The sequence below is a fragment of the Mytilus galloprovincialis genome, chromosome 13, assembly GCF_965363235.1.
Source record: "Mytilus galloprovincialis chromosome 13, xbMytGall1.hap1.1, whole genome shotgun sequence".
NCBI classification, from domain to species: Eukaryota; Metazoa; Mollusca; class Bivalvia; order Mytilida; family Mytilidae; genus Mytilus; species Mytilus galloprovincialis.
The window spans coordinates 4,964,130-4,974,288 of NC_134850.1; the positions used below are offsets into that span (position 1 = coordinate 4,964,130).

At 31.1% G+C, this 10,159-nt stretch overlaps 1 long non-coding RNA gene across 1 annotated transcript; it reads right to left on the reverse strand.

Annotated features, from left to right (window-relative positions):
• Positions 1–7,186: 7,186 nt before the first annotated feature.
• Positions 7,187–9,475, reverse strand: LOC143057647 (uncharacterized). The gene is made up of 3 exons (XR_012972773.1): positions 9,308–9,475; positions 8,683–8,988; positions 7,187–7,243 (listed from the first exon to the last, which is right to left on the reverse strand). It is a non-coding gene; the product is annotated as an uncharacterized LOC143057647 (long non-coding RNA).
• Positions 9,476–10,159: the final 684 nt, after the last annotated feature.

Below are 10,159 nucleotides of genomic sequence, written 5' to 3' on the forward strand. Positions count from 1 at the left end.
CCTACTGACGCATAACATAGTTGTTGCAAGGGTTCATAATGTGGTAAAGGCTGGACATAATTTCTACACAAAGCATCGGACTAAACATCTTCGTATATCTTCACCATGCACAATCAAATGGATGTCAAACTTTGGCAAGGGTTTAACAGCCGGTCGGAAGAAAGAATAAGCATGATTACATTGTTTTATCTCCAGTCATCCTAAGAGGTCTACTAAACGTACTTACTTCTACAAAACTGGATTCCTGGCCGCTTAATTCTATAAACAACTATACAAACAGCAACTAAAATAGATCAAATGTCATGTTTAGAATAAAGGTATGTAAATGGTATTGTATTTCAGAAAGAACCGTGTCGCTATAAGACATAAGCCGGATTTACTAATACTTTTCTACAAATTTATCTCAGCTTTTATCAATAATCAGTTAGATATAAATTATGTGGACACACTTTTTTAGTGGGTCACTTGTTATAACCATATGTTGACTACAAAATGATAAGCTATAAACTTATATTTCTCTGTGTCTTTCCTCCTGACTTCATTGTATTTCTGACCAATAAATATGAACAAAAATTTGTTATCTTAAGAAAACATATAATATTAATTATAATAGTATGCATATTTCGTTTATTGCAATGTTATTGACAACTTTCCCTGCATTTATATGAAATAATTTTGTTCCTAAACTTTTTCTTTTCTTGTTTGTATTTAAACTTAAAAAAGATACAATAAATAATGATTAAAAGAAATGGTACATTTATGCTACATATTTTTTTATAGTCTTTTATTAACTAAGATAACTTCTTACAATTATAGAATTATTTCAAACTGATGTGAATTTAGGGAGAAAAAACAATACCATAAACGATTAGCCTAACATTGAAAAATTATCTGGTTTATGCCATAGATTTAGGCTTAAAGACAACCTTTTAGCCCGTTTTAGCCCTCCCCTTCTATTTAGATCTGGTACTTTTCTTAGTTTTCTATCAATTGTAATAAATGTTACGTTGTTGCAATTTCTATACCATATGAAAATAAATATGCTCGACTTAAATTTCATTGGCTACTTACTTTCAATTTCAAATTAGCTATATACAGCAAGAAATGAATGGAAAAAATCTGAAAAAAAGTGAATGACGGCAAACCAGATTTACTGCAGAGGTCGAAATCAGAACAGCCGAGAAAGTATGAACACTACATTTAATCTTAAAACAGCTCTTAACATGGATTGTGATTGAATATTTGACATATCATAGGTTTTCAACACAAATTCGATGTGGTCAAAAGAACAGATTTCAACTAATTTGATAACCAGAAAACGAAAAATACTAATTACACCTCCAAATGACTATTCCCCTTTTTTCTCTAAACCAATACAATGTGCTAATCAATATGTTCTCTTCTTTTTCATCATACCCATTATTGATTGACAACATCAGCATTATGTCATCCTTTTTTAAAGTGTGTAATATGGGGACGAAGTCCCCAATTATGGTAGAAAAATCTATAAAAAAAATAAATTTAAAAAATCGGGAAAATTTCCCGAATTTTTCTTCTACTAATGAACTCAAAATCGTTAACTTTTTTTCAGATCTACTTCCTGTTCCGGTTTTCCCCGCATTCGCGCAGAAATTTACTTCCGTTTCCTGTCTTGTTTGCATGAGACTTTGAATGAAATATCTATTTATCAGTCTAGTAAAATATCAGATTGGAACTCAATACAAATTCATTTTTAATAAATGTTTGATATGAAAAAAACGTTACCTGATGAAAGCGTTTCTTTTGTTTACAATGAATATGACGTCATAACTTAAAAGAACGTCACAGCTAAATCCCTAACAACAGAACCAAAATCGGGAACGTTTCTTTTATCAACATGATTGAATTGAAAAAAATGAAACATACAGACTTTGTCCCCATTCACAGGTTATGCCTGCCTCATATTATTTGCTACTGTGCAAAACAATTCACATATTACATACTATGAATAACAATAAAATATTAATCCCTTTAAAATGTTAGCATAAATCATAATATAATTACAGTAATCATGGATATAGTTTTCTTTATTTTATTTTGACTTCAGCAAATACATTCTTCAAAAAACAAGCATAAATATTTCGTTGGTTTTCTTTTTGAAATTGAAAGTACAAATAAGTTAAGTAACATTTAATATATGAAATACTGTTTCCATCTCCGGCAGTGAGATTCATACCCTTGCACTACTGTCATCGTTTACAATTTTTTGAAATTGAAGTTCTTATGTCTACTACTGAAGACTACTACTTAATAGATATAGGAAGATGTGGTGTGAGTGCCAATGAGACAACTCTCCATCCAAATAACAATTTATAAAAGTAAACTATTATAGGTCAATGTACGACCTTCAATTACATAAACAAACGACATTTACTGTACATCAGATTCCTGACTTAGGTGCAAACTACTTAAGACATGAAAAAAAACATAATGAAGATTCTCACCCAGCTTGGTTATTTTTAGAAACTATGTGTTTAGATGATACATTTCTGTTTCCAAACGTTTAATTTTACGCAAATGTAAGAGGAAAACACTCCTTAGACTGTTATTTCTATTGAAAAATACCTGTTCCTTCATTTTAACAAAAGTATTTTTAATTTGAGCATACCCTAACACTTACGAAGTTGTGTTTTGTAACATCTATTTCAACTTTGCAAAACAAAAAAATCAGGATATTTTAGTTATTTTTGTCTTTTTTGCAATAACATCTGTAGAACTGATACGGATTTTTAACGTATTTTAAGTTTGTGATTGCGCTGATGCACTAAAACTACATATGTTACTACTGTACAAGTAAGGTGTTTTATTTCAATATTATTCTTCAAAAACTCAATACAAACTTTTTAAAAAAATGAAAATTCCCCGAAAATGAGCAGTTTTCTATGCACTTTTTCATGTCCTTTTTGAAAATATTCTTTAAAGTTCGAAAAAGATAAATGGCTTTTACAGAAAAAAAAAATGTTAGTAAGAGACGACTTGACTGATGGCTGATATTGACAGAAGTTTAATGCACATTAAATCACATTGTTGGTATTTTAAGGAATAATTTGAGCCTTTAACCACATCTCTACGTCAGCAAATGGCCACGGAACAAGACTAAATGCCCAAAAAAAATCTTAAAATTTGCTTCATCGGTAAGCTGTACCCATGTGAAAGGGACCGGATGAAAGGAGATGGCGGGTCTAAATTAAAATCATCAGAATTGCAAGTATTTGACAAATAAAATTTACAGCATGCATTGAAAAATGGTATTGGTTTTAGTTCATAGCTTTTTTTTAATCTAGAAATATTAGATAAGTTTTGTATATTTATAGATTATACAGTTTCAGAAATGAAACTGTTTAGAATTTTACAATACAACAAATTTTTTCGCAGCATTCTTCCAGTCCTGTTAAAAACGTAAATGCAGGTATAGAGAAATATATTATTCCGAACTCTTTAATATATTGTATAATACTTACATTATGATAATTACAATATCACTATTGATACGGATGCTTTGTGGCGATCTACAATAATTACAGTATGTAACTAACAATGTCACTATCGATAAAACTGCGTTGTGGTGATCTACAATACTTACAGTATGCAAATAACAATATCACTATCGATATGGCTGCTTTGTTGCGATCTACAATACTTACAGTATTCTAATACCAACATCACTTTCGATATGGCTGCTTTGTGGTGATCTACAATACTTACAGTATGTTAGGTTTTTTTGACATAAAGCTCTTTAACGATTTTCGGTACTAATACATCTTCGGATTTCAAATGTTTGGCTTTGAGCGTTCCTGATGAAGGTAAATCCAGAAAAGCGCTTCGGACGCAATAAATTATAAAACGTGTTGTTTTCCATTTTTTACATCACTGGGTCGATACCTCTGCTGGGGGACTATCAGTCCCCGAGGGTATCATCAGCTCAGTAGTCAGTGCTTCGGTACTGACATGATTTAACAAACTTTACTAAGATTGTCTGTTTATAAATTTTAAAATTATTATGAAACTAAGGTTTCAACTCCCTCAGGAAAAGTTGGCTTTAGATGAATTTGGCTATTTTTTTTTTAGGTTTTTTTTTACATAAAGCTCTTCAACGATTTTCGGTACTTATACATCTTCGGATTTCAAATGTTTGGCTTTGAGCGTTCCTGATGAAGGTAAATCCAGAAAAGCGCTTCGGACGCAATAAATTATAAAACGTGTTGTTTTTCATTTGTTGATAACATTGTAACTATCGATAGGGCTGCTTTCTGGCGATCTACAATACTTACAGTATGTTAATAACAATAGCACTATCGATATTGCTGCTTTGTGGCGATCTACAATACTTACTGTATGTTAAAAGCAATATCACTATCGACATGGGTGCTTTGTGGTGATCTACAATACTTACAGTATGTTGATAACAATGTAACTATCGATATGGCGGCAGTGTGGCAATCTCCAATACTTACAGTATGCTAATAACAATATCACTATCGATATGGCTGTTTTGTGGCGATCTTCAATTCTTACAGTATGATAATTACAATATCGCTATCGATATGGCTGTTTTTATGAGATCTCCAATACTTACAGTATGTTAATAACACTATCACTTTCGATATGGCTGCTTTGTTGTGATTTATAATACTAACAGTATAATAATATCAATTTCACTATCGATATTTCTGCTTTGTGGCGATCAACAATACTTACAGTATGTCAATAACAATGTCACTATCGATATTGCTGCTTTATGGCGATCTACAATTATACGAATTATGTCTTTAGATGAAATTGAGCAATATTTACATGTAACAACATATGTATTTTTGATTTTTAAATGAGTAATAGTTATATTTTATTGTAACAGATCAGTTAGGATTTAACTTTGTCAATATCATTTCCTCATTGCGTCAACTAAGGTTTATAACCGTAAAAATGGAAGACACTGTACTGATGACGCGCTGTCAATTAAGCTTTTGAAAACCGATAAATTTATCCACATAGTGCCAATGAATTAACTCTCCATTCAAGTCGTAATTTGTAAAAGTGAACAAGTATAGATCAAAGTACGGTCTTCGACACGGATCAACCACTCAAACCGAAAAGCAGGTTGTAGACGGCTCCCTAAAGACAAATATAAAACCATTCAAACAGGAAAACCAACGGTCTAATCTATATACCAGTTGTAAAAGACAGATATATATAATAGCTATTGAACGTCATTTAATGTAATTCTAGGCGTTTGATTAAATTAAGTTTAAGAATTTTAACCCTTGATAGCATACACAATAATTAAGATCCAGCAGAAAAGTTTGTCGTCAAGTACTTTTTTCCAAAAAAATGTTATTCGAACACGCCTATTCTGTTGTTATGACTCAGTCAGTTTTCTCGTTTGAATTGTTTTACATTTGTCATTTCGGGGCCTTTTAAAGCTGACTATGATGTATGGACTTTGATCAATAAAGACCGTACGGTGACCTATAGTCTTCTCGAAAATTGATAACCATTATTTTATTGATACAAGAATGAACATTACCGAAATAGAAACTTTAAAACGTGTATGTTGCTGTATTTCAAGTAGATCAAACAGTTCCGTGCATGATATCAGATTTGATATAAGAAGATCATGAAACGAGGACCTGCTCAGGTATGGAGCAGTTTTGTCCACAGAACTTATAAACCAAAGGTTAGGTAATAAGTCTGAGATGTTTCAAAAATGACAGAGAGACATCAACATGATCAAGTTAACTTGTTTCTCTCCTTTAAACTTTTTCAGTTAACTTGAAAAGCAACCAGTTAACAATTAATCACACAACATGTCTGCTGAAAGTAAAATTTTGTACGTACAAGTAAGGACAGCAAGAATCTGTATATTTTGTCAGTTTTAAATAACGGTCAACATTTAAATATTATCTTCTGTACAATTGCTTCAACAGCTCTTTAAAAGAGCTATTACATATCAACTGCTTTACCTGCCACCAAGTAGTGGTTGGTAAACTGATTTCATAAACATGATAAAAGAGAATGCGACAGTCATTGATTTTCAGAATCTTGCCTCCATATTAAATCAAAAAACAGGTTTTGATGCTGAGAAATGGAAATTAGAAGTGTTATATTTCTATTCTGACATGTTTCTTAATATTAAAAACAAACTTGAATAAGCTATAACTTATTTATCAAAAGTATTTTGATGGTTATTTTTCCTTGAATCTTAGCTTATGTAATGCTGAGTGATTTACAAATGTTTCCAATGTATCAGTTAGGTATAAACTATCCGCATTATTGCAAACAATTGGTTACTACAAAATCATTTAGACAGAATCAGAAAACAATTAGCCCACTTATAATTTTTTTGGTTATTGATTGTTGTTTGTATTATATGTCATAATTCAGAAAATTCACTAAAAATATTTGGCAAAATTTAACATTGATGCATTTTGAAAATTTTGAACGACTGATTCGTATGTATTATGACCATTTTAGATATCACCCAAGGGCTTTTTAACATTATTTATCATGCATTTTGCAGCAATTGCCCTAATAAGGCTTTAAGATCTTTGTTCAATTGTTATGTTGATTTTCCTACAAAATGCAACACAAAACGATAACAAATATATTGTCTTCAAAATACTTCATTATTGTGTAGTAATCATTCATGTATCAGATTAAAACGTACTTGTAGGATAGTTAAGGTTGTATTTGAAGTTGTCAAACTCTATGATCCTTATTGACCGTGAATTATTGAACCTGAAAAAAACCATACATAATTGTATACAAATTAAATGCGAAAAGTTAACATAAAAACTAATTACGATTTCAATAATAACCGAGTGTTCAACTATCTAAAGCAAAGTTACTGCCAGCAGAATCTGTCATTATTTAAACGCATTATACAGAAGTTTTTTGTTTTACTTCATGATCTGTTCGTCGTAGGCATAGTGATTCACCTTCATCTATTTGGTATTGTTATATAACACCTAGACTTTGGAATACATATTCAGTCGAGAATCCGCAAATCTTAGATGTATGATAATGTTGTTTTACAAATGAATTTAAAGAGACATAATATGTGTAGGTATATTCAAATTAATTTACAGAACAAAAATAGGACAAAACAAATGAACATGATGGATATGATGTGAGAAATAAACAAAAACTTACACATCTCTAAAGTAAGGATTTCTTGTCAATTTCACGTCATCATAACATTTGATATCTGAAAAATATAATTGAAACGTTTGGTTATCTTATATAAAAAAAACTCCCTACAAATCGTCTACAAATGGCCGGAATCTCGATTACCAGCATATATGCAGAACTGTTCAAATATATTCTTTACACTTATAAAGTGTGTTGGTTTTAAACATATACGTGTGTAAATGTTAATGAGACTTACACCAGACGACAGAAATATCAGAAAGACCATGGGAAGGCAACCTGCACACAATAAACAGCTCGCTTTAACTGGGTCAAATATTTTTTTCGCCACCTCTTTCGCAAAAACAAGATAGTTTTCGCCACTTTATGATTTTTTTCATAAAGTAACATAAAATATTTTTTCGTTTTAAGTTTTCCTTTTTTTTTCGACCCCCACCCCCTCTTTTTTACCTGCATGTGTTATTACAACAAAACAAGTTTTTTATCAAATTGAATTGTTCCCTCATGTAAGGTGTAGGTGTCATAACATTGAAGAGGTACTCTCATTTGAGGTGTTGTTCCCTGAATAAATTTCTTCAGAACGCCTTTTTTTCTGGACCATCGTAATCAGGTACTAAAATGAAAAACTGATGTAAAAGTATGCTTGACGCACGTTCGTCACTCAAACTAATTTAAAGAATCATATGCAATCAATTATCTATATCAAAGTCAAAGGATAAAGTTTTTAATCGGCAATTTTCTTGCTTTTAACAAAAGTTTTCTTTTCTGGCTAAACAAAAGGACATCAAAAGTTTGCTTCAAATACGTGCATAGCAAAGTGAGTATTAAATACTTGATGTGACATGTGACGGAGGTCATTTAGTCATATCATTTTGTCAAAAAAATACAATCAAGACCTTTATTAATTAGTCCTGTGTTGCCTACAGCTATAAAATACAATCCGCTGATCATTGATTTCCTGTCAAAATCTTTACGAGTTCAAGGTGAATTCCGTGTATTGTCTGATCAGGTAAAGTTCAAGAAACCCGAAAAAAATAGTAGATAAACAAGATGGATGAAAATAAATTGCTATAAATATTTCTTTGGCCAAATCCTTTCGTAAATTGCCAGTTTTAATCGTCACACTTATTATTTTTGACAATCAGCGGAAACCCTGGTCTGTACATTGCGACGAGCTTTAAACCATCTCAAGCCAGTAGGGGTTTTGCATAAATTCCATAGAAATAATCTAAGCCATAAAAAAAATAAACATGAACTGAAAACTAGATATACATACAAATAATGTATCAATGATTATTGATGGTTCACAAAATTTATTACTTTAAGGTTGAGTATATCACAGGGGAATAAACGTCCATCGGTACAACCCATTATATCAAAAGTAAACTGTATTCTAAAAATAACCTTAACGTAAGCCCATTAAACGATTCATATTATTACAAACAAGCTGAACGCAGTTTCGATATAGTAACTTATTTCTGACAAAAAGATTATTACCTTTCAGTCCATCCGTTTTGTTGAATTGATTCATTTTGAGATAGCAGGAACAATCTTCAGTTAAAGGGTTGCAATAACATTGTTGTTTTGAGCTGCTGACAAACGAATATCCTCTATCAGTATTACAAGTACATAGTCGGTCGACTCTGGTATCGCCAATTTCATACGTCTCCTGACCTAGACTGCTGCAAAGTGACTTTTGATAGATGCAGTCACTGTACCCATTTGTGCCAAAAATAAAAGGCTGATATCTAGATGCACTGCATGTTGCTCTGTTTAAGTTCGGCTGAAAGACGTATTTATAACCTGCAAATATTAAATAGAGAACGTGTCTAATACTTAATTATAAATCATAAGTTCTATGTTGCTGCATTTGTCACATCCTATTTCAGGTACACAGAAAAGTTATTTTATCAACAGTGCAATACAATTATAAATAAGACCGACTACTTTTAATTAAGGATACTTTATTTTCAATATGTAATCAAAATTTTTTATAAACATTTAGGAAATGCAGTTATTATTTAAAATGATATTTGAACTTTTTATTTTAGTAGAGCTCAACACTAATAAATTTACATTCTGTTATTAACAGGCAAATATTTAAATATTTAAAAAGGCACACCTTCAGCTAAAATTCTAGGTCTGCTACATCTTTCTCTGTATACATTTACTCTATAAGTTACGTTAAATAAGCAAGTATAATTTCTTGGTGGCTCACACAGGGATTTTGCCCGAATTTTCCAGTGTGCTGATGATGGACAGGTGAAGTTGTATGCTACATTTGAGGATATAATCTACAACAAAAAAGCATATCAATCATTGAAATGTAAGAATAATTCCAACTTCGTTTGCTACTCTTTTGTATGAAAACAGTAGAACCAATCCATTCAAATGGTCTTTAGTTTGGAATGGGAAACAGTTGTATAAAGTGTGAAAAGTATAATAAAGATGTAATACTATGAGAAGATAAAAGACTTATATTGTAAGTAATCTATGAAATATTTGGACTTGTTTATTATCCTCATATGATTACCATTGCCAGAAACGTCTTAAAAGGGCATTGATAAAATAGTGTTTTTGCTTTTTTGCTTTTGCTCCATTAAAAGACCTCATTGTGACTTGACAAGAACAACAATTAAGGCGATGTTCGATTCCCTTTTTGTTGTTTTTGTTGTGTATTTACGGATATGGTGTCTTCCCCCATATCATTTCTTTTTCTACTACATTACAATTACTATTTCTAAAACGCTCAATATTAATGGCACAACTGTGTAGTAAACTTCCTTTACCATACTCATTAACCCGAAACAAGACCATGAAGACGGAGATACAAAAAATTAAACATATGTGTCAGATTTAAATAATACATACCTGAAGGAGAGTCATTAGAATCAACATGTTAATAATGTGTGTTACTTATTTATAATATTTGCCATCTAAAAAGAAAAAAAAAAACATTAAACAAATCTAAGAT